This window comes from Dreissena polymorpha, chromosome 2, assembly GCF_020536995.1.
Source record: "Dreissena polymorpha isolate Duluth1 chromosome 2, UMN_Dpol_1.0, whole genome shotgun sequence".
Lineage (NCBI taxonomy): Eukaryota > Metazoa > Mollusca > Bivalvia > Myida > Dreissenidae > Dreissena > Dreissena polymorpha.
In genome coordinates, this window is record NC_068356.1 from 55,342,456 (window position 1) to 55,368,262 (window position 25,807).

At 35.7% G+C, this 25,807-nt stretch overlaps 1 protein-coding gene and 2 long non-coding RNA genes across 3 annotated transcripts in view; 1 reads left to right on the forward strand and 2 right to left on the reverse strand.

Moving 5' to 3' along the window:
- Positions 1-25,807, forward strand: part of LOC127867116 (uncharacterized) — a 168,808-nt gene that overhangs the window by 40,987 nt on the left and 102,014 nt on the right. The window lies entirely within an intron of this gene.
- On the reverse strand, positions 907-13,424 carry LOC127867135 (uncharacterized). The gene is made up of 3 exons (XR_008043310.1): positions 13,344-13,424; positions 10,359-10,510; positions 907-3,983 (listed from the first exon to the last, which is right to left on the reverse strand). It is a non-coding gene; the product is annotated as an uncharacterized LOC127867135 (long non-coding RNA).
- On the reverse strand, positions 16,729-21,018 carry LOC127867128 (uncharacterized). Its single transcript, XR_008043304.1, has 4 exons — positions 20,256-21,018; positions 19,445-19,684; positions 17,402-17,482; positions 16,729-16,970 (listed from the first exon to the last, which is right to left on the reverse strand). It is a non-coding gene; the product is annotated as an uncharacterized LOC127867128 (long non-coding RNA).

Here is a 25,807-nt window from a genome sequence, read left to right on the forward strand (position 1 = left end):
TGGCATAATGCAATATCTCAAAGTGTCCTCACAGATTAGTGTGCGCAGTCCGCACAGGCTTATCGGGGAGAACCATTTCCGGTTGATGGTATCTCTCGCTTAAGTTTGGATTACACTAATTCGAATTTCCATATGGTCCTGTTATATAACTGCCAACGTTCAAAGCATTTTTCTTGCCTTTCCTATATATCAAATTGTGCAAGACCGGTATCAAATTAAATATGGATTTGTCCTCTTCAAATAATTGCTATGAAAAAGTATCATCTCGCTATTTCTAAGAAAGTTAAATTCGCTCAAAGACAAGAAACTTCGGAAAACAGAGTTTCCGAAGTTAGATTTCGACAAAAGCAACGTACCGTTTCAAACGTGATGCACTTTCTGTTAACCGTACTTTGGGGAAACGGTGCTTAACGCATGTGCGTAAAATGTCGTGCCGGATTAGCTTTTGCAGCACGCACACGTTCATCAGGGGTAATATTTTTCGCATAAACTGGATTTTCACTAAGAAGAGACTTCCGTTAAACGCAAAATTATATTAAAGCGGAAAGTGTCGTCCCTGATAAGCCTGTGCAGACTTCACAGGATAACCTGGGACGACATTTAACGCAGATCCATCAAACCCAGTTCTCTCAGAACTATGCTCAAATTGTATATCTCTAATGACCATCAACACTTAAAAGCTGTTTACAAACGAGCTTAACATTAAGTCGTTGTTTAGGTCATTTGCTTCAGGTATAAAATACTACACTGTAAGAAAACATATTTTGACCGCTCTGAGTTTACGTTTTAATTAGAAAACTTGACACGATTGACAGTTAATGATATGTTTTTTTCCAACGTTTATTTGTACATTGTAAATTCATCACAACAGTTGAGAAAAATGTTTTCCTTGTAAAATCGTCCGAACTTATCACATTTTAAAACATGTTGTTGAATTTAGCAAAATGGCTTATGCATATGTGTATGATAGCATTGTTAATCATACATATGACGATTTGCCAATCAATGTTTGCATGTTCATAAAAAACACCGACAAAACACTTCAAAGGCTTTGATTTTAATGTCAATTTCTTTTTCGGATGTTTTGCAAAACTATCCACTTGACAGTCCGAAATTCGAGACGAAAAAGCTGTTAGAAATCAAATGTGCTTCAAAAATTGTCCATACAGTTGTCAAGTGGTTTGAATCCCCAGTGATGCATATCTTGCTGACAAAAATATAAAACATACGCATTGAAATCAGAAAAGAAACACAAATTGTGGTAAATACTTAAAATGTGTAAAGTATTTGAATTTTTTTTCTGGGAGTTCCACTGGAGTTAATCGAAAATGATTTGAGACTCGTTCTGGGAAAACTGGTCTTAATGCATGTGCGTGAGTGTGATCCGAAATTAGTCTGCCAAGTTCGCACAGGCTTAGCTGGGAAACTACAGGCCGCCTTAACTGTATTTTAGTAAATAAGATACTTTCTTTAAACGAAAAATACAATAAAAAGAGAAAATTGTCGTACCTGATTATCCTGTGCGGACTGCACAGACTTATCTGGGACGACACTTTTCGCACACGCATTATGCCCAGTTTTCTCAGAACGCGGCTCATATTATGATTTCACAAATATTTTGATGACATATCGTACACGCAAAAACATTGTGAAGTCATGAGCCATATTCACACAATTATAACTACAATTCCCTTCATTCATTAAGCCCCGTTATCGCAGACCGCATCTCAACTAATGTTAGTGACATAGAGAATATATGGTTGATGACTGTGATATCAGACGAGTATGATATGGCGTAGGAAAAGGCGTGTGTCGTGATCTTTGGAAAAGGAGTTTAATGCATGTGCGTTAAGTGCCGTCCCAGGCTAATCAGGGACGACACTTTCCGCATGTATGGTATTTTTCGTTTAAAGAAAGTATTTATTTAGCAAAAATCCAGTTCAGGCGGAAAGTGTCGTTCCTGATTAGCCTTTGCTGACTGCACAGGCTAATCTGGGACGACACTTTACTCACATGCATTTAACCCCCTTTTCACAAAGCACGACTCATATATATATATATACCGGTGTGTATTTACACGCGCGTATATGTAGCAGGTCATGTTGGCATTCGTTTTAAAGTCGACGGAGGGAACACGTTATACAATACATTTCTTATCTGATAATGACCTTGAGAAAACTCCGAGTTGAAATTGTCTAGTCGCAAACATAAAAGAACACATGACTCGGACAAATTCAACATAAATATACATTTAAGATGTGTGTTTATCTTAAATACTATTGGCTAGTTTCAATATATACACGCATATATCAACTGGTTTTATGACAGCGTTTCCATTGAAAATATATAATAAATAACGTGTTTGATGATTCATCAATTAATACTATAAAAAATCGATTTCGTTTTAATTGTGGATTAAGACAACAGTTAATGTTTTATCTGACTTAAAAACACAATGCCAGGATGTATATTATGTAACCAATATTGGTAAAATATAACATTTCTACATCTGTGGAACGTTTATGTAACCGATATTGGTAAAATATAACATTTCTACATGATCTGTGGAACGTTTATGTAACCGATATTGGTAAAATATAACATTTCTACATGATCTGTGGAACGTTTATGTAACCAATATTGGTAAAATAAAACATTTCTACATCTGTGGAACGTGTAAGTATGTAAGCCTCGCTCTGGGAAGGGTGGTCTAATGAGTCGCGTTCTGAGAAAACTGTGCATAATGCATGTGCGTAAAGTGTCGTCCCAGATTAGCCTGTGTAGTCCGCACAGGCTAATCAGGGTCGACACTTTCCGCCTGAATTGGATTTTTGCTAAGAAAGGACTTCATTTAAAAAAAATGACATGAAAGAGGAAAGTGTCGTCCCTGATAAGGCTGTGCGGATTGCACTGAACACGACTCAAATAAGCGTTCGTAAAGTATAGTTCCACATTAGCGTGTGCATCTGCACAGGTTATATAGGGACGATACTTTCAGCCTTAACTATATGTTCGGAAAGATGAGACTTCCTTTAAACGAAAAAAGCATAAATGTGTCGTCCTTCATTAGCCTTTGCGAAATGGGACACTTAACACACATTCATGAAACCAAGTTTCCCGGAGAGAAACTCAACATTTATAGAAAACCTAAAAGTAATGTTTTCTTTTAACGGTAATCATTATACTGGTAAACATATACAAACTTACAGCAGTTTTAACATACACTTTATGTATATATTTACTTACACTCTGTATAAGGATTTGTTTATACATTGTATCACGATTTTCCGATGCTTTGAAATGTATTCTAACAAAAGAATGGTAAGTCAACAGCTTGCTTAATTATTAAAATAACATTGTTCATCTTGCAAAGACGTATATGAGGCGTATTTTTTAATCGAGTAAGGCAGTTTTAGAAAAAACGAAAGAACACTAGCAACTATAATACTATCTCATGATATTCAACTGTATCGTGCTTTTCAATAGATCATCTTCGTTTGAGACTTGCCCTGGAGAATCGGTGTTTAATGCATTTGCGTAAACTGTCATCCCAAATAAGCCAGTGCAGTCTGCAAAAGCTTATCAGGGCCGATACTTTCCGCGTACATGGGGCGTTTCGTGTCAATAAAGTTTCTTTTTTTACCAAAAACTAATTATAGTCGGAAATTGACGTCCCTGATTAGCATATGCATATGCATTAAGCCCCGTTTTCCCAGAGCGAGGCTTTTTAAATATTGAATTCCTTAGTAATCTTTGTATTGGTAGGTCTCGTACAATTGTGCCGTCGCATCGTTTTCAGATGTTTCGTTCTGTTTGTAGTATTCTGTTTCGCCGTAGTATGCGGATGGCTGGGGAATAGAAGGTTCAGTGGTTGTTATACCTCCTTCACAGCCAGCGGTCAGACGGTTGATGATTCTCCGGCACAAACGATTGTTTTTGACTTTGCGCGGGATGGCCGTGATTCGCTTGTCAGTGTCGGGGTCCTACAATTTAAGAGACACGTTGTACTGTTTGGTTTCCCTTCAAATTAACAACTGGGCTAAACGCAATAAAGATTAGCCTTTGCAGTTCGGCTTAACTTAATTTTCGCTTAAAATAAATTTACTTTAAACGAAAAATATTACACAGGCGGAAAGTGTCGTCGCTGATTAGCCTGTAAGAAATGCACAGGCTAATCTTTTACGACACTTTATGCACATGTATTAGGATCAGTTTTACAAGATTAAGGCCGATATGCTTGTTTGGTCGAAGGAATAGTATTATAAGGTAAATACCGATTCATAACAAACACGCACACCGCCCCACAACGCATTATAATACACTTCCCTGGGGATCAAATCCGGGACATAAAGAAGCAAAGGTGAACTCTCTAACACTACACCACAAAGGCCTGTGAATTAAAAACTCAGTGTTAAACTTTATGTCGATAATAAACGTCTTTGCTTAATTATCGATGAAAAGGCTTACTCGCGTTTTATAATGTTAACAATTAAGATCGATGCTTATAAATAACCACATATATATATATATATATATATATATATATATATATATATATACTCTTTATTTCCACTTCTCAGTGATTTGAAACATACAATATAAAAAGCAGCAAATATACATTAACATATATAAATATAGAATCAAGTACTATTTACATAAACCATACTTAACATATGAATATTATATATAAAGAGATCCACAAGACGTCTGTTTGTTTTAAAGCACATTACAGTTAATTTTACGTAACACACATATGAATGAAGTTACATATACTCCTGGTTGTCTCGTCATCGAGGGTATTTGCCGCTGATAGCAATAGTGTCACCATATCATATGAGTTTGTATTGGGTAGAATGTTACACGCTCGTAGGATTGTCAGTCTATAGTCTATTAATCTTTGACACGAGGCGATGGCATGAGTGTCGCTGTCTAGGATTATGTGACCACTGTGTCTGCAATTATTTCCGGAAGGTTGTTACCGCGCGTTTATTAGGACACGCACGGCTGCCGAGGCTTCCGATGTTTCGCGAGGCGTCCTCGTTTCGGTCCAGATGCGAGCGGCCCTGATGTGAGGATGGACGACACTAAATCGCGCAAATTCTGGGCTCCCTGTGACGCGCACTGTCCACAGCTAAGTGTGATAGTTGCGGATCGCATTGTTTACAATGCGTTTCCACGTCAGTTTAGGAGGGATAATACTGGAATCGCGATAAACTGTATAATGGTTCAAAAGGCTATACTTTTCCATTACTGCTTAAATGTCTGGTATAAACCCTTGCTGTGATGATTTGCCCCGGATATTAAAAAGCGCTAGTCGGTATTCAAATAGTTGTTTTGTGAGATATTTACTGTTCATACAACAAAGTTTATGGAAGAACATCAGTTTTCTTGAGTCAATTTTCGCAATTATTGGTAGCCAACCGATTAAGCTTAATGACATGTCGGTTCTTGTGCGCGTTGGCAAATTTTGACACATTTTTGCTGCAAATCTCAGAAACCTTTCTAGTGTAAGGACATCATAGTTCGTCAGTGCTGCCCAGAGTTCCGAACCGTACAGTGCTGTGGGGATGGATACCTTATCCACGATGTTGGCCATTTTCAGCGGATTAATGTCGAATCTGCTTTCCTTTATTGTCATAAGGGAATACACCGATGATCGACCTGTCCGTATTCGTTCGTCAACTGCGTGTGACGACTTCAGCGATCTGTGAAGCTTTATTCCTACGTGTTTTGTTGATTCTGCGGGGAGCAGTATTTTATTGTAGATTTTAACTGTAGTCTGTGGCAAAACTCTACTCTTTCCACAGACAATATACATGCATTTGTCTTCATTAAGTCTATATCCCCATGTGTTCGCATATCTCGTTACAATATTTATATGGCGCTGCAATGATATAGCACTGCTTGCAATGAGCGTGAGATCGTCTGCTAGGGTTGGATTTTCGGTTTGCAGGTGGCCAACGGTGGTTCCATATCCAGATAACTCCAGATCACACAAAAGCTTGTCTATAAATAGGAGGTACAGCCAAGTTGATAAGACCCCGCCTTGTCTGATTCCCTGTCGCACCAGAAATGGCATTGAAAGTAACCCGTTAACGCAAACTGCGCTTTTTATGTCCGTGTAGCAATTTATTAACGTCCGCAGCGTTGTTCCTTTTATTCCAAATTCTAGTAGTTTTAAAAATAATGTGTTGTGAAGGACGTTGTCAAATGCACCGGAAGTGTCCAGCAGTGCCACGTGCGAGGAGGAGTCGTATTCCATATTGGAATATATACATTCCTGTAAGTTGAACGACACGGTGATCGAACCCAGTTAATTTTGGTAGGCGTTCTGTTGAAGGTTCGGAAATGTTTTCTCATTGTCGATGCACCACTTGCTTATTCTTCAATGGAGAAGTTTTTCAAAGAGTTTGTATAAAACCGGAAGTAGTGTGATAGGGCGATAGCTGCTGCATTTAGTTTTCGGTTTCCCTTCCTTGAGAATTGGGATAATTATTCCAATTTTGCACCCAGATGGAACATACGTCGCTTGTAACATCAGAGTGAACAGTATTTTGATATAATGGAGCAAACAATCCCCGCCATGTATTAGGTGCTCGCTAACTAGTTTGTCGTGTCCATGTGCTTTTTTCAATTTAAGCGTTTTCACTACTTCCGCAATTTCATTAATTGAAACGTCCTTGGCTAGGCAATTATCTTTCGAAAAGTCATTTGATTGCGAGAATATTTGTATTTTATTGTCCAGTTCAGCATGAAGATAGGTTTTATGAACGTTTGAGTATTTAGGAGTAAACACGTCTTCATAATATGAACTGAAGGTACTTGTAATGTCATTTGGGTTTCGTATGGTACCACTGCCGCTTTCTATTTCATTTATAGTCTCTTTTGTTTTATTTTGTTTCAAGCGAACCATTCTCCAGAAAGTACGCATGTCCATGCTATCGGCAGCCGTGTTTAGTTCACTGTAGAACAGTTCATTTGTATCGGCTATGGCTTTCTTTTGTAAATTAATAAATTTTCGTTTTAAATCCTTGTATTGTTTAAAGTACGGATTGTTTCTGCCGGGTAACTTTCCATTTTCGATCCAATGTTTTCTCGCTCGGCGTTGTTCACTGTGGGCTTCCTTAACAGAGATATTCCAATACGGTTTAGCGTTTTTGTAAAATTTGCTTTTTGGCAAAGCTTGAGATGCACTTTTCATACATTTGACTATATGCTCGTACAGATTTTCAATGTCTGTCGAATGTGGTTGTAGCTGGCATGTATTAATGCACGAGAGATATGCTTTTACTAGCTCTTCATAGTTGTTTAAATTCAAACGGGTACATTTATTCCATGCAATTACATCATCACTTTTAATGTCAAAGTTTGTGACAGGTATTTTCACCACAGTTTTTATAGGGAAGTGGTCCGACACTGAGCAACAGTCTTCGGTTACTATGTTATTGTAGTTTATGATATCAGTTTGCCAATCACCAATTATCACATAGTCTAGTGTTTTCTGCGTTGGTTTAAATGTGAAGTTGCGTTTGCTCATTGTTTTTAAAGCCGTTAATTTGTTTTTGATCAAAAATTCCCGTAATCGTGTGGAACGTTGATCCGTACTCATCGCATTATCACTCGTGATATCGGCATTCATGTCACCGCATATGAGAATGATACCTTCGTTGGAAAACCGGTTTACGAGTCCTTGCAAACAAACAATGTATTCAATATGCTCTTCAATTTCGTAATTCACAGGCGGCATATATACTGCAAACACAAAGATTGGTAATGATTTTTCAGAACATATTTTAACCCCGCATATGTTTTTGTGTTCAGTTAAGCTGATGGTTTTGGTGGAGAAGGACAATTTCTTTTTAAATAATATTCCGACTCCCCCTTTGCCGCATCTAGATAGTGGGGTCACTTCCGTTTCGCAGATGGAGTGTACCGTGTAGTTTGCATGAATTGTTTCAAGGAAGTGTTGAGATTTTTTCATCAGCTTGTGTTCAGTCACGATTGCAATATCTACACTGTGTTTATCAAGGAGGTGGCTGAGGCTGCCTGCGGACGTTCCATGTGAGAACATTGTACGAATGAGTTGTCGATTGTATTACAGCCATTGTTTGGGTATCGGTGGAGGCAATTGAATGTTTGCGTCATATGCACTATTCTGCATTTTGGTTTCCGTATGGAGTAATGCGTTCCATTTTTGTTCTGAGTACCAGCGTCTACAATAAATGTTTTTCGGCCAGAAGTCTTTTTTCTATATTCGTTGCCAATCGTTCTGATAGAATGATATTTTAGCAGCTGAAGTTCCGCGGTTAGTGTTTATTAATTTGAGTTTCTCGGGTTCAACTCCTTTTCAGTCAGGAAAGCTTTTATGCCAGCGTAGTTCGAATTTTCTGAGATGCCACCAATGTAGTAACGGCGTGCGTGGATTGGGCGAACACTTTGGAATATCGGTGTTTCCAGGTTTTCTTTATTGGCGTCACGTGTGTATGGTTTTGAGCTGTGTTCATTATGCATATTGTTATTGTCGACTGCGAGTATAAAATTGTTCGATACTTTTGGTTTTGTCACAATTTTCGTTTGATAAGGTAAAACATTTTCATCTGTTGTATCTTGTACACATAATGTGGTGTCTTGGTTATATTGTCTATTGACAATCACAGGTATAGCATGTCCCTTCGGCGGTGATAATTGCACCATGTCTGCGTAAGTTTGCTTTTGCTTGTTAGCTTGCGTGTGGTCGCTTGCGAGTGGTATTTGTACTGGACAGGAAATGTTTCGTTCTGCGATATCAGAATGAGTGGTTCCTTCTGTTTTTGACAACGTCGGGGATATGGTTTACTTCTTATTGAATGCACGTGTATGTTGCTCTATTTCTTGTCGAAGTGTAGCCATGTCATTTTTCAACGTTTGTATTATGTTCACGTGATAAGTGTTTGTACGGTTGGATGCTTCGGCGAGATTTCAGCAGTGCTGCTTCATTTCAATCAATTCTAATGATAATTGAGTTGTGAACTCAAGGTCCTTAAGTCGCATTTGTTTCATTTCCACGATTGTTTGTTGCAAAATAGTGTGCTTAGATTGTAGCGACGCTATTTCCGTTTGCATATGCATTTGAGCCGTGTTGGTCGTACATGTACTCATTTTACTAAGTTGCGTTTGCGTTTTTTTCAGTGTGTCTTTCAGCATTTTCGGGTAATTGTTTTCGATGAAATGTTGGAGAGCATAACAGTCATTTGCATATTTTGTATGACTTTTCTCTTGATCGGTTGTTCGTCTTTGCATAAGTGATCCGGCAGGACAGAGTGGCAATGTTTATGCATGTTTGTATAGCATGTTCCTATATGTACATATATCATCATCTTTTTTTGTCACACAGTTGCAATAATTTGCCAATGTAGAGCGTTTTTGGAAGATTTGAAAGGACGTTTTCGAGAAGTGTATAGTATTCATGGTTACATACTGTCATTGATGGCTCGTTGTCCGTTTCATAATCTAGTGCGGTACCCTCGAGATTTGATTGCGTATTATTGATGGGGCATTCTCCGGTAGAATTATTGTAGTTTAACGGGACTTGTTTTAGCTCCGTGAACGATTGTTGCGATAGCGCGTCATAATTATCACAATAATCATCGCTCCAATGTACTTGCGTAGCAGCCGGCCCCATCGGATGCGATGGGCTTAACAAGATGTCCATGTAACTACTTGCCATTGTCCTTGAGCGATCTTCGCATTATCCTTTATCATACGCACAACAGGTAAAATTGGTAATTTTCCCGCATGTGACGAGGCTATTGTCTATGGGAAAAAATTGATTTGCAGTCTAATGAGTTTCGATAGCATACAATTAATTCCACAGTATGCTTTAAGTCAACTGTAATTCAATAACTATATAAAAATTCCACGTCACTTAATCCATTTTTCAACTGAATTTCGTAATTCCCGTACACAACACAAAAACGCGTCTTCACACATCAAAACCTTACTGAGTGTGCACTATCATAAGCAAATATTGTTTCAAAAGAAAACGAACATCTGCGCCAATATTCAAAATCGGTAATTCATAAAGAACTGTTTATTTTTTTATATTCTCAGAATGTAAATATTTATTAAATTTTCTATAACTTTAACCATTTCGATAGATGATTGTCGAGCAACACATATTGTTTAACTGCTCGATTTTAATATTGTTTTACCACCTCCTAAGTCAAGAGTGATACTTTGCTTGTACAAATGTACCAAAAAAATTGTTTTAACCTTAGGTACTTAAAACGTTAAGTTTTTACTAAATGCGAGTCAAGATAAAAAACATAATATGGTTATTTTACCCGTATATAGTATATGTCAAATTGCAGAATATTTACACTGACGATGTACCATTTCCCTCTTCTGGTGACCGTTAGATCGCATTTCCGGGCGTATTTCACCAATTTGCGTCTCTTGCAGTCACGTAGGAACACTAGGCCCGTCGACAGGTTGTCATCCGTGTCGTAGAGGGCCTCATCCACCTCATCACCTGTAACAATAAGAACGCTGTTACAAATATACCGACACTAGCAAAGTAAAGTACAAGTAGTTGAGTCGTACCGGAAAGTTGTGAGGCGATTTGTTTAATCAGGAAAACATGTTGATGTAGATTGGAGAAGATAACTGCTTGATTAACATAGAACGCTAATTCGGAGATTGGATACACTATATTTTGAACAATGTTATGGGAAAAGGGAGTTTAATGCATGTGCGTAAAGTGTCGTCAAATATTAGCCCGTGCAGTACCCGCACTCTAATCTGGGACCACACTCTCCGCCAATACTAGATTGTTGCTAAACCAATACTTCATTTAAACGAAATATGCAATTTAAGCGGAAAGTGTCGTCCAAATTAGACTGTGCACATATACCGGCTAAACTTAAACGACACTTGAAGCACATGCATTAAACCGTGTTTTCACATAACGAGGCTTATATATAAATATGCAATATCCCAAAGCAAGGATACAATTATGCTAATGTGCCATGCTTTTTAAAAAGGAGGTTTAATCCGCACAGGCTTATCAGGGACGACACTTTCCGCTGTTTGTGTATTTTTTCGTTTTAAGCTAGTATCTTCTTTGCAAAAATCCAGTTCATTATGAAAGTGTCGCCCCTGAATAGCCTGTGCGGACTGCACAGCTTATCTTGGACGACACTTTACGCAGTTGCATTAAATCCCGTTTAATCGATGACCGATGCCCATTTAATAAATTTTTGATGATATTTAATTTAGTTTTAAAATGTCTGAATTTGAAACTCACTTTGTTTGTAAATTTTCGTTTACTTATTTTCTTTACAAACTGATTTTAGGAATGTCTCTTAAAGTAAATGAATTACGTTATTAAGTTAACACAAAATTAAATATCATTATTATTTATTATATTCGTCTTCGTAAAATAACAAAGGTCAACTTGTTTACTTACCGATAATATAGTCGAATAGTGATGTACACAATGTAATAGTTAAATCATAAATTAGTGCACTCTTAATATTAGTCTTTGATTTTGTTTAATTGCATTTGCTCAGTAATTACATTTTGGTCTATTAAGTGTATGCAAACAGCAACACTCGCAAATACGACGAGCATCATTATTGTATAATACAGTTGTCATTTCTTTCATACATAAATATACATTGTTACAAATCGAAAAAGTCAAATTACCTTTTTATAAAAATCGTTTAAATAGACGAATAAGATTTGTTATCTATTATCAATGAATTTTTATAGTTCGGTCAATATAAAATAGAATAAATTCTTATCAAAACTCTGACATATTGTTTATCAGCCCACAAAAATGGGTTTTTAACAAAAACGGTAATTGTGTGACGTCCGATATACGCTAGTCGTGTAACGTCCGATATACGCTAGTCGTGTAACGTCTGATATACGCTAGTCGTGTAACGTCCGATATACGCTAGTCGTGTAATGTCCGATATAAGCGTATACATAGAACTGAGCTAGTCGTGTAACGTCCAATATAAGCGTATACATAGAACTGAGCTAGTCGTGTAACGTCCGATATACACTAGTCGTGTAACGTCTTATATCCGCTAGTCGTGTAACGTCCTATATACGCTTGTCGTGTAACGTCCGATATACGCTAGTCGTGTAACGTCCGATATACGCTACTCGTGTAACGTCCGATATACGTTAGTCGTGAAACGTCCGATATACGATAGTCGTGAAACGTCCGATATACGTTAGTCGTGTAACGTCCGATATACGGTAGTCGTGTAACGTCCGATATACGCTAGACGTGTAACGTCCGATATACGCTAGTCGTGTAACGTCCGATATACGCTAGTCGTGTAACGTCCGATATACGCTAGTCAGGTAACGTCCGATATAAGCGTATATATAGTACTGAGCTCGTCGTGTAACGTCCGATATGAGCATATACATAGAACTGAGCTAGTCGTGTAACGTCCGATATACCCCAGTCGTGTAACGTCCGATATAAGCGTATACATAGAACTGAGCTAGTCGTGTAACGTCCGATATACGCTAGTCGTGTAACGTCCGATATACGCTAGTCGTGTAACGTCCGATATACGCTAGTCGTGTAACGTCCGAAATACGCTAGTCGTGTAACGTCCGATATACGCTAGTCGTGTAACGTCCGATATACGCTAGTCGTGTAACCTCCGATAAACGCTTGTCGTGTAACGTCCGATATACGCTAGTCGTGTAACCTCCGATATACGCTAGTCGTGTAACGTCCGATATACGCTAGTCGTGTAACATCCGATATACGCTAGTCGTGAAACGTCTGATATACGCTAGTCGTGTAACGTCCGATATACGCTAGTCGTGTAACCTCCGATATACGCTTGTCGTGTAACGTTCGATATACGCTAGTCGTGTAACGTCCGATATACGCTAGTCGTGTAACGTCCGATATACGGTAGTCGTGTAACGTCCGATATACGGTAGTCGTGTAACGTCCGATATACGCTAGTCGTGTAACGTTCGATATACGCGAGTCGTGTAACGTCCGATATACTTTTATACATAGAACCGAGTCTCGCTCTGGGAAAACGTGGCTTAATGCATTTGCCTAAAGTGTCGTATTACATTAGCCTGCGCAGTTCGCACATGCCAATCAGGGTCGAAACTGTCCGCCGTAACTGGATTTTCTCATTTTCTATAAGAAGATGTTTCTTTTAAACAGCAAATACAATTACATCGGAAAATGTCGTCCCTGATGAGCCTGTGTAGTCCGTACAGGCTCATCCTGGGTGACACTTTACGCACACACATTAATTCACCTTTTCCTAGAGCGATATTCAAAATCATTTCATAAATGCAATTTGCCTTACCTCTGGCATTGATGGCGGCAACGCACACAATAAAAACCAGTGAAAGTATCAACTTGTATATCCTGCACACTTAGTCAATCTGTGAAGGACTGATCTGGCCAGAATACTCGGGCGTATTTATATATTCTACATAACCTTGAACTTTAAAGGGGGCGTTTCAGAGTTTGTAATATGAATTAAAAGTTACCATTAAAATTGCATTAACAAAACACATTTGTTTGAGCCTTGCTCTGTGAAAAGAGGATATACTGTATTGTCAAAATATCATAAAAGCGGAACATGTCGTCCCTAAGTAGCCTGTGCGGATTGCACAGGCTAATCTGGGACGACACTTTACGCACATACATTTAACTCCCTTTTCATAAAATGAGTCTTGCTCTGGGAAAGCTGGCTTTATTTGTTAAACTAGTGTTCATGAATGTGCGTTAAGTATCGTTCTAGATTAGCCTGTGTTGTCCGCACAGACTTAACAGGGGCAAAACTTTCCGCTTTATAGAATCGTTCGTTTAAAGAACGTCGCTTTTAATGAAAATCTAGTTAAGACGGAAATGTCATCCATGGCCTTGTGGACTGCACGGACAAATCTGGGACGACAGTTTGCGTTCATGTATTAACACGGTTTTTACAGAGAGAGGCTCATATATGAGTATGTATTCGATATTCATTTATAAATTATATTCCTAAAGAAAATGTATGCGAAAAGTTTAAAACATCGGTAGAGTGCCCCTGCAATCGCCAGCTAGACTGTTTTTTCTTGAACTATAATAAGTATAGACACTTAAAAAAATACCCATTAAACGGACATAAACTACGTCAAGGATGTTTTGATTCAAAATCTTCAAGATGCATTGATTTCGTTCAAGGATATTGTTTCTCAAAAAAATCACGCGCAAAAACTGTGCACTCAAGATCATTTACATTTGGATGTTGAATACTCCAAAGACGGGAAATGTAACGCCCATCATACACTTGTATTAAAATGTATATATTTAGCCTATGCAATTGATAACCTTTGGTTAAATATATCCGTTTGTGGATGTGTTAACGAAAGTGGATATTATATTGTATAAAATTACAAACCGCATTGGATATCTTTATCCAAAATGGTTACAGTTCGCAACACACAAATGGCTCACAATGCACTTATTATCTGGTTCCGTAGAAACGATTTCGCGGAACGACAACCTTCGCGCAGAGATGTGCATGGAACCGGCTTGTTTTTTTCAAATTCTTGCATTCATATCCCTTCCAACCACGTGGCGATAGCCGCGACACGCGGTACAATAATTTCCCATTTTTGTATTTTTTATTTTTACTATTATTTATTCAGTTTATTTATTGTTTAATTATGATCCTTAACCCATTTATGCCTAGCGACTAGAAAAAAGGCCGTGACAAACAGCGTAGACCCAGATGAGACGCCGCGTGATGCGCGGCGTCTCATCTGGGTCTGCGCTGTTTGCTACAGGAATTTCTGTAAGAAATATTAAAAATATATAAATCAATATACAAGACATCCCTTATTTTGGAAATAAATTGATCCAATTAAGAAGGATTGAAGAGTCCACTTGGCATACATGGGTTAACTTATACACTATTTTCAAGACAGATACGAATAATAATACTTCTATTCATAATAAAATATTTAAATATCACCTACCAAATCTGGTAGGATTTTCTTGTGTTGGCAGAGATTGTATGTGAGAGCATGAAACGACAACTCTGAGTTGAGATTGGCAGAACGAGTCTTATCATACAATATGGCCGTATAGCAAAACGGCCTACAAACGTCAAAGTGAAAAACAATGATCAACCCAATTTTCGTATAAGGAGATAGCGCTGATAAACGAAGATGTTTTAAAATGAAATAATATTTTATCAAAGAATGGCATAATTCTTTATGGTTTTCTGTGTATCTAAAGGAATGGTTATTATTATGTTGGCATTGGGAGACACTTTTGCCAGCTGTATATCATTTAAAGATGCTTAATATTTCACCAAATATGAATGAAAACTATGCGTATACAAACATATGTGCGGGCCAGTGACAACCATGGTAATATAACTCTGATATCTATAACGAGATCCTGTTCACACTGATCTGGATTGTTTTTTTTTATTAAATAGAATTGTGTTTGTTTGAATTATAACAACACCACTACGCCATCAACTGCAAAGCAAATATTTCAAAACATGTTGTCCTGAAAAATCTAACACATCTGGTAACAATTGTATATTAAATTATTAGAAAAAAGTCGTCGTGCGTTGATACTGCTTTTCTAAATTCCACACGAAACACATACACGTTAAATAATATAAAATATCAATTTGTAATTGAACTAACGTTTTTTATATACTATTTTCTTAATAATACGGTGTTGTTTATAGCATGTATTTGAGAGAAAGGACACTATAATTGACCGATTAATATTAAGATTATATTCACTTTAAAAATAATGTAAAATATCGCATCGAACATAAGAACACTTAAATATACATGTTTTACAGTTTACGCCCATGCATTAAACACCCATTTATTTAAGGCAAAATTATATGATTGTTAAATAATTTAATATTATTACAACATAGCTCAATTATTTCGACATTTAGACGTCCTTTAAACATGCTATATAGTTTAATAATCAAATCTATGTTCCCTTAAAATACAAGTATGTGCCTTAAATATCGTTGTATCTTTCACTTGGGCTGTCTTTAAATACATTACATTTTCCCACAATCACATCATCGTCCATTTACATATTAAATAGTTTCTTTTTCGTCATGGGGCTAATTCGTTGAACCATGATTTTACCGTTACATTGGGCTCTACAGTATCATGATTATGGTCCTTACAATGTATATGAGTGTGGTAAAATTGATTATATTTGAGCCTTGATCTGTGAGAAGGGGGTTTAATGCATGTGCATTAAGCTTCGTCAAAGATAAGCCTGTGCAGTCGGAACGGGACAACACTTTCCACCTTAATTGGATTTTTGCAAAAAAGATACTTTGTGTGAATCTTAGTGTTGCATTTTCAAAGGAAGCTAATCCGTGTGTTGTTATACACAATTAATGCAGAGTAGCCGCCCTTTTTAACATTAGGGGTTACAATTTTGAAACCAAACATATCCAAAAATAGTTGCGGTCAAACAATGAAAAATATCAATAAGTTTCACTGTCAATGCTCACTGTTTAAAACAGTGAAATATTAGTTTTAATTCACTAGTGTTTCTCGATACACCACATGAAAGCATAAAATGAAATATGTTAACACTTATATTATGTCAAACCACTAACCATACTACCGAGGTTAAATCTCATTTTTAAGTAAACGTCTAAGGACAGTACTGCTAAAGGTTTAGTCTTATTAATTGCCACTAAAAATAAGAACATCGTTACCGATTTAAATACACGTTGGATTACAAACGGAATGTCACTATCTTAGCGAGAAGATTCAAATAAATCTTCAGAATGCGTCTGCTGTTACTACACACATGCATTCAAAAGAAGTTAACGTACTTGACCCCTGACAAAGCAAGCATCCATTCCGATCTATATGGCAATCTGTCATCGGCATGCTGACGGGTGGACAGCCGTTTGTATTGGTGATCGGTCGGTTATGGTTTCCTGTTAATAAATGATTTTTTTTGTAGAAATGGATGTACCAGTGTCAAGTTGCCATAACGCCTAATTTGTACACAGGATTAAGCAATAGTTAAATGTTTGATGTATCATTAAATGTTTAAAACTTAGTGTGTATCTCTTTACACAACATGTAAGCAGTTAATAACATGCTTTACCTTTAAAACAATGAGTTGATGTGTGTATTCATTTCGTATACATTATTTCTCGATATGTTTAACTAATGCATTATATACAAATGAAATTGATTTTCATCTTATCAGCATATTGCACATACAGATGTAAGACCATTACCGAACATGTATCGATATATGGTTTATCATTATGTTTTCATAAAGTTTTTTTTCAAAATACAATATGTAAGTATTCATTTTAGGAAAGTCCTATTCTTTAATAGCAATAATTCGTATATCTACCTGTGCTGGAGCACATAGCGCAATTATTGTCATCATATGTTATCTTCGTGACATCTAGACAGGACGGTAATGGGGGACATACTGCAAAGATACACCAAAAATTTGAACGCTGACCGAATGAAGTTAAAAATTACGTCAAGATATTGTCACAATTTCACAAACACTTTTTTTTTATTAACGGGGTTTGAATTCCCGCCAATGTTAACAGTTGAACAGTTTAAGAATAATCTTATATCATTTGATTTTGTATAAAAATTGCAACATAAAATGAATACAATTATTCAAAGAAGACCGCAGCACTGACAACAAGATTGGATCACGTTCTCTACCGAGCTCAATTGTACTTATCGCCGTAGTACAAAACACAATACTTCAAATCATTTTAAATCAAAGTACTGACAGTACTGGTGTGACGATGCCTTTGGAGAGGATTGATATAAAAGCATCTATATAAGTTTATCTACATCACCACAATTGTGTATGTGGGTACGAAAATTTTGGGTAGGTAAAAAAATGGGTACGAACATTTTGGGTACAAAAAATTATGCTAAAAAATTGGGTACGAAAAAAGATTTGGTTATGAAAAAAATGTGGGTAGGAAAAAATGGGTACAAACAAATATTGGGTACGAGCATTACTTTGGGTACGAAAAACACAATTGGGTACGAAAAAAATTGGGTACGAAAAATGTAGGGCACGGAAAAAAAATTGGGGGTACGGGGAAGTAGTTCCCGTGGGCAACTTGATCCATTCAGCGAAACTGGGAGGTGGGTTACATTCTAGATCAAATTAACAAGAAATATCTTTAAAAAGATATTCGACGTGTATTTTCAGTACAACTTATCTTTAAAAAAAAAGTTATGTTAAAGTAAAACATTTGTGGGTTATAACATTACGTTTCAGCATATAAATTCTAATCTTGACATGCTCTTTAATTACACAATGCTCTTTACTTTCACATGTATATCATACCAAGCTTTATGTTTCGTTGTTTCCTTTCCTAAGTTAATGATGATATGTGTACGGACGTGATTGCACATGCCCATGTGCATGAACATATACCTTTTCTCTTTTGAATTTTGTTTCTCTCTAATTCAATAAGCTTAGGTATGTTTGTTCGTTAAGTACGGCAATAATTTCATGATGATTCCCGAAAGTAGGTATGAGCACATAGTCGTAAGAGCATTTGCATACGTGAGTTTGCCCATGAACACATGGCAAGGTTAACTAAATCTACACATTTGTCATACGGCTATAATGCTGTTTATATATCATAGTCGCTACAACTTTTACAAATGGCAGGTTCGAAAATATTTAGTTTTCTTAACACTCATGGTCGCGTTGAAAATTAATTATGCACGTATTAATTCGCAATTTATTTACTGAATCACGACAAATGCCAAATACAATAAAAAAAATGCATAGTTGTTTCATTGATCTATAAACATTTAATGGAATCAATTATAACCGATTTAAAATTAACGCTTTCAAACTATTATTAAATCTTTTTTCCAGAATATGCTTCCTATTTATAGCTGAGCTTCCTATACCTTTATAGATGATAATCAGCGAGGTATGCCGATTAGAAAAATCGAGCTATCTCAATTGGACTTGCTCGGTCTTTTACATAGGTCGCCATTGTGAAGAATTTTTTCATGGTATGATAGCTTAGACGAGCTGCTTCGCAGCATCGTCAACAAGTACAGAGTTTATCATATTTAAGAATATTTTATTCGGCGGAAAGCGTTCAGTCATAAAGTATATGAAATACATTATTTACTAATGTAGGGCAAACTCGATTGAAGTGTGCCTTCGACATGCATTTACGAACTCCTTTACTTTTAAATATGTTTAAAACATTTGTACTGCATTGTACAGGAGAATGGTCACGTGATTTAAGTAAAAGACTAGCGGGTATTAACAAAACTTGCTCTCCTGATAATGTTAGTTTCTTATTTCTTTATTAACAAACCGAAGATTCGGTAGAATACTGAATACCAAATATATTAACTTGTTAATCGTTTGATATGTTATATATGTTACCAAGTTTATGGTTGCCGGAGGAAGATGATCCACTTCCTTGTGTGGACGGAGAACTACTGGTCGCTGGTGTTTGTACAGATTTGAAAGTACTTGACAATTGGGTATGACTGGTGGGGCTGTTAGTTGAATACGACGACGGGATATAAGAAGAGGCTTGAGTCTGCGCAGTACCGGAAGTACCGTGTGTGCTTGGTGGATTGGTATGTATTTCGGACATGACGTCTGGATGGAAAGCTGAACCTGCAAAGAATTAATCACCTTTGTATGAACATCCCCATTTGGAATATTATAACTGCTTGTATTGTTCAATTCTTAGCTACTCAACGTTTAATCAACAAACAGTGCTGTATCACAAATTATGTTATAACAATGTCAACTAGATTTTACTTCTATTACAAGCTTTATTAATCTTACACAGTTATTTACGTTATTAATTAGAAATGTACAAAACAGTAGTATAGGCAAGGATAGGTTTTAACTTAAACATCTTTATAACGGAAACATACAAAAATAATGACTAACATAGAGTGCTCTCTAACAAGTTGACCCTGGACAGCTGGACAAAAGTTATAGATAGGGCTTAATAATTTTGAATCCATCAGCGCATAAAGTTTCATGCTAAGTTAATGAACATTCAGAAAAAGATAACACTATTAATCAACGAATCAATGGAGTTTGTTGCAGACATATTACATACTCAAAACTGCGAATATAGCCCGATATGCAAAAGTGTAAAATCATATAACAACATACACGCCAGCATATCTTTCATAATAATGTCATTACCAATCTGCACGAACATATCACATACCTGCAGCTGATGGGCAGAAAGCCGGGCATGTATAACAACCATTTACGTACTGAGGACATCTGCAGAACGGGCCAAAGTTGGCACAGGAACGGCGGGCTGGTCAGGCGTCTTGGAAATGGTGATTGTATAATTATGTACGTGCACTTGTGTTATGTTTTACAGTAATACAAGTAATACAATACTAGTGGACAAGACTACTTTGACATTAACATGAAATACGTAATTTACAAACTGTTTCGCAACAAATAATCGTGGCTGCTTTGTACATTTATGAAATAGTTTTTTTGTTATCCTTGTTTTATAATCAAAATGTGACCTGAGTAAATGCCAAATTGTAAAATACGTCTGCATAATAATGCCGTTAAGAAGGTTAACACAACACAGGAAGAATATGTTTTATATTGACTTATTTAATAAACTCGTAATGTCACATATTAAGAGAAAGCATATTTCCATTTGTAAAATAAACGAAACCTTAACGTTTGAACTATAACCATAATAGAAACGTTTTTCATATAACAGTAATTAAACAAAGCAACACTTGATTTAAACTAACGCATAGAACCGTTCAATACAAAGTATTGCTAAAGAATACTAGTTAAATAGAATTTGTCCAGCCAAGAAAAAAATATTACGCACCTGTAATAAAACATGAAGATCGAAGAAATTGTTAAAGCAAAATATACAATGAATTGACATTTAATTATAATTGAATTACGCCATTGTAACGCCATGGTAAACACTCGTTCAAAGCAACAAACAGTGTTTGTGACACAACTTACTAGAAAACAATTAGTACACACAATTCAGGCCAAACAAGCAGTCTTTCATTAATGAACAATATAATCGTTTTATGAAGCTTTAATTGTGCCCTTATAATATAGTTTTTACTTACTTAATCCTTGAAAGCACGCCAAAAATAAAATATAAACGACAAATCCTGTTTTCATATTTAATGAGTTTCCGTTTAAAAGAAAATCAACTCTGTTTTAACACAAACAAATAAAAATAGGTTTATTTGTGTTGTTTTCTGAAATGTGTTGATATGTATATCTATAACGGAACAATATATGGTCGTTAACTATTAAACAAATGTCAAATGCCTGTTCTCTATTCAGCCAAAACACAAAGTTATGACAATGACCGATAATTACACGATTAAATATGACCTCCTCGATAGCAGTCAGTCCTTTTATCAGCTTTCAGGTGACTTGAATTATTTAAAGTGAAATAATCAATGGCTTTGTTTTTCAACAGTTGAAGTGCATGTACACATGTACTATTATACTAAATATTCTTAGAGCTACTCATAAATAGCTTTAACTTTGATTGTCTAATTTTCTGTATGACAGGTTATGTAAATCAAATCCTTTTAAAACATGTATGTAGTACTAACCTACATATCAGTTTGATTTGAATTGTGGTACTACATGTATGAAATTAATGATATATATTTATTTATACGTAATTGTTCTGTGAAAAAATCTGGATCAAGTGCGTGGTTGTGTAGTTCTTAAGTCCCAATGGTATGCCCTGATTTTTTAATTTGCACTTACCGTTTCAAGGTTAAGATCTCATTGGTATTTATTTGTGTTTGAAATTTGCGTTGTCCTGTTTAACAATAAATGTAATTAAGTTAAATTGTTTAATTAGACCATATCGTAGTCATAATAACACTTATCTCGAAATTTTATTTTTGGTGCCTCAATTTCTTTATATAATAATTCAACATGAAATACAATGTATTTTGCAAATTTAAAATAACAACTTATCAGACAGAACATATTTGAGGCGTATCATTCCAATATATAATACTTGAATCTTTGTTAAAATTGTGTTGCACTTAACTTCATTCGGATGTTTTTCGTGTTCAGGAAAGTGTTCATACCGAAGATGCATTAACCATATATGGTCATTACTATATGACTTCCGACATTTTGGCTGTCTCTTATCATAACATAGGTTACTATCCTTACTTGAATGTGTCTAATTACAGAAATACCATAACAAATATCTTAACAGAGGTACGGAATACGTGGGGTGTTAGTCCTGTGAACTTTTTTAGCACAGTATGATATACAACGTTAGGTCGTTAACGAATTTCTCTATATTTTTGTCATTTTCTAACGACTCGAAATTTTATATCCATACTCGCACATGCATATCAATACAAAAAGGTAACTCTAGTAAGATACAAGTAAAGTGTTTGTTGTATATTATTATCTCTCCCGAATAAAGGTCAGGAAGATCTGACTAATGCGACACCTTAATGATAAACATACCTACTCAATAGTCCTATCAATTATTGCCGGCAATTTGCCTGAAATGCAATTCATAAATATCGATTTAACTAAACTAGGTCCTTTAACCATGCAAGTAACGTTCGACTCCCGCTCCGTAGACACACGCCCAAACTGCTACCAAAACGATACATTAAAAATATATTGAATTTGTTGATGTATGATATGTGTTGTTGCATTTTTGGTTTTCTGTGTTTAACATAACTGATCACGTGCCTTTGAATAAAAAAATCTTAAAATCATTTGCTCTTGCTTTTGAAGGTCCCATGGACGTTATAACTCTTATTTTTAATTCAATAGACATATTAATGGGATATCGGTAGTGAGATTACGCGGCAGTTGTTACGCAATAAGGCCACGCCTTATCAAAAACATGGCACAGCGGGGCAGAACAAATAGCGATCAAGTTTTAATAGAAAAATGGTTATCTTTATTAAGTGTATAAGACAACACAACCACTGCATTTAATAACCTGATGCGAACTAAACACTAACGATGACTAACCATAATTATTTTAGCAATATGACTTTGCTTGTATCGCTTTTTGACACGTATTCTACATGATAAATGCTCGTGCAATAAGGTGTGTCAAAAGTGTGCATGCTAATCTAATGCTGACGTTATTTGTATATCTCGTGTTCCGCGTATTGTTATTTGTTATCACCATAATTGAGGACAAGGTCGTTGCCTGTCTCGCATAGTATAAGTAAATTGTCGCGATAATTCTTCGCCTCAGATGATATGATATAAATAATTGGTGTTTCTGTTTCACAATTATTTTCTTTGTCGCGGAATTATAGAGTATGTCGAAAACATTTAAGTCCGACGACGATATCATATTTATTGAAATATGCATTGCATCGCATAAGCATATAATTCACTTTACTTTTTACAATGTGATGTTGCTGTATGTGAAACAACGCACAGTTAAATATTATTAAAAAAAACGCAATGCTGATATTATTATCAATATTACAATTGGTTATTTTATATAATATGTTCTTGATCAAACATTTCAGAAGACTATTGTAGTGTGTTCACTGATTTAAATAAAATAGTCCGGTTTACGAATAGTGTCCGCCTCTTGTAATTACCATGATATGCAACATATTTAAATATGCAAATTGACATACAGGATAAACCAGCTACGTGTGCAGTACTTTATGGTAATGCCAATATGTATTTCCATCTTTAGGAAGATCCTAGCTCGACATTAAAGCGGCAGTTCTTCCTTTAGTTCAAGATTCGGATCGTTAATTTTGTCATCAACTACGAAATTCATAGGTGTAATATTATGTTTAAAAACTTCATTAAGAGCTCATATCGTTCATGTGTAAGATAGTAACGAAACATGCATTAAAGTTAGTTGCTTTTCCCGCCACTTTACTCTTGCCAACATATAAACTAATATGTTTCATTTAAATCTGTCTTATATTTTATTTATTTAAAAAGGTGCGTCTCCCTTTAAACGTTACAGGTGGGTTACGCCTTTTTACGCCGTAACATAGAAAAACGTGGGTTGAATAGCAGAAGTAATTGGTCCCTTACTAGTTTTCTTATCAAGTTGGTATGTCTACATAGATGTTTATTACAGTCGATGAATATCGCATGGACAGTAGTTTAACCAAATTGAAACATAGTTATTTACATATGCATCTCAAAATTGTGTTATATTATTGACAAAAACCATGAAGTTCATGAACGTATAGGTAAATGAATGTACAATAAATGTAAAATGCACAACATACACACAAAAAGCATCCATTTTACATGTTAAAAAACAAACAACAAAAACAAACATTAATATGAAAAAGTAGGTATGAAACCATTCAACTATTTTGTTGCGACATTTCCATTTTGTCCAATTCAATTTTAAAAGTCACTTAATAGCTGAGCTTGCTTTACTTTACTTTTCTTTACACATTACTCCGTCTAGGAAATATATATTTTGTTTTTAAATATAAATAAATTTGATTTACCTGAATTTCATATAATAACGATTAAAGATTTCACATGATAGAGACGGAAAATGGTCATTTTATTATAATGCTACTTATGGTATTTTTGGAAGTATTTTTGTTATTTTGCCCATTTGACGGCCAACCAATATTTGTATATCTCATTAAAATACCATGGATTGAATTGTTACTTGATGTATAAAATGTAAAATGGTAGCATCATACTGAACATACCAATAAGATTTACTTAAACGTTATTATAGCAAATTAAACTGTCTTATTAATCATATTCATAAATTGAAAACACCGAAGCAAAGCTTATTTAATAACTGAAAGGCATGTCTTATATTATATGTGTGTATATTTTAAACTGTCTTTAACTTTACAAGAAATTGATGTTTGAGTTCAGCTGTTAATCACCCGGGAGCACACATCCAATGGAGAGCTGGTGAGCAATGTCACCTAGTTATTCCGGATCACATCAGTTTCATCCATAACCTCTTTTCTCCAATAGGTCGACACGATGATTGTCTTGATTTGTGTCTGAAACAATTATACTGTATCAATACATAATAAGTAACGTATTAATTATTTCTTGATGAAACACCACATGCCATGTGATGTAATCGCAACGATATGATGAATGCCATTCAAGGCAAAGCAATTTCTAGTTCACGAGGTGATTGACTCCTTTTTCATCATTCCATATAACCCTTATAACAATAACTATCATAATTATAATTATTACTATAATAATAATTATTATTATCAGTAATAGAAGATTGATTAGTTGGCGTTGTTAGAAGTACCAGAAATAGTAGTACTAGTAGTGGTAGTAGTAGTAGTAGTAGTAGCAGTAGTAGTAGAAGTAGTAGCAGTAGTAGTAGTAGCAGTAGTAGTTGTAGTAGCAGTGGTAGTAATAGTAATAGTAGGAGAAGTAGTAGTAGAAGTGGTAGTTGTGGTAGTAGTAGTAGTAGTAGAAGTAGTAGTAGTAGAAGTAGAAGTAGTAGTAGTTGTAGTAGTAGTAGTAGTAGAAGTATTAATAGTAGTAATAGTAGAAGTAGAAGTAGTAGAAGTAGCATCATTATCATCATCATCAGCAGCAGCATCATCATCATCAACATCAGCATCATCATCATCATCATCATCATCATCATCATCATCATCATCATCATCATCATCATCATCATCATCATCATTATTATCATCATCATCATCATCATCATCATCATCATCATCACCACCACCACCATCATCATCATCATCATCATCACCACCACTATCATCATCATCA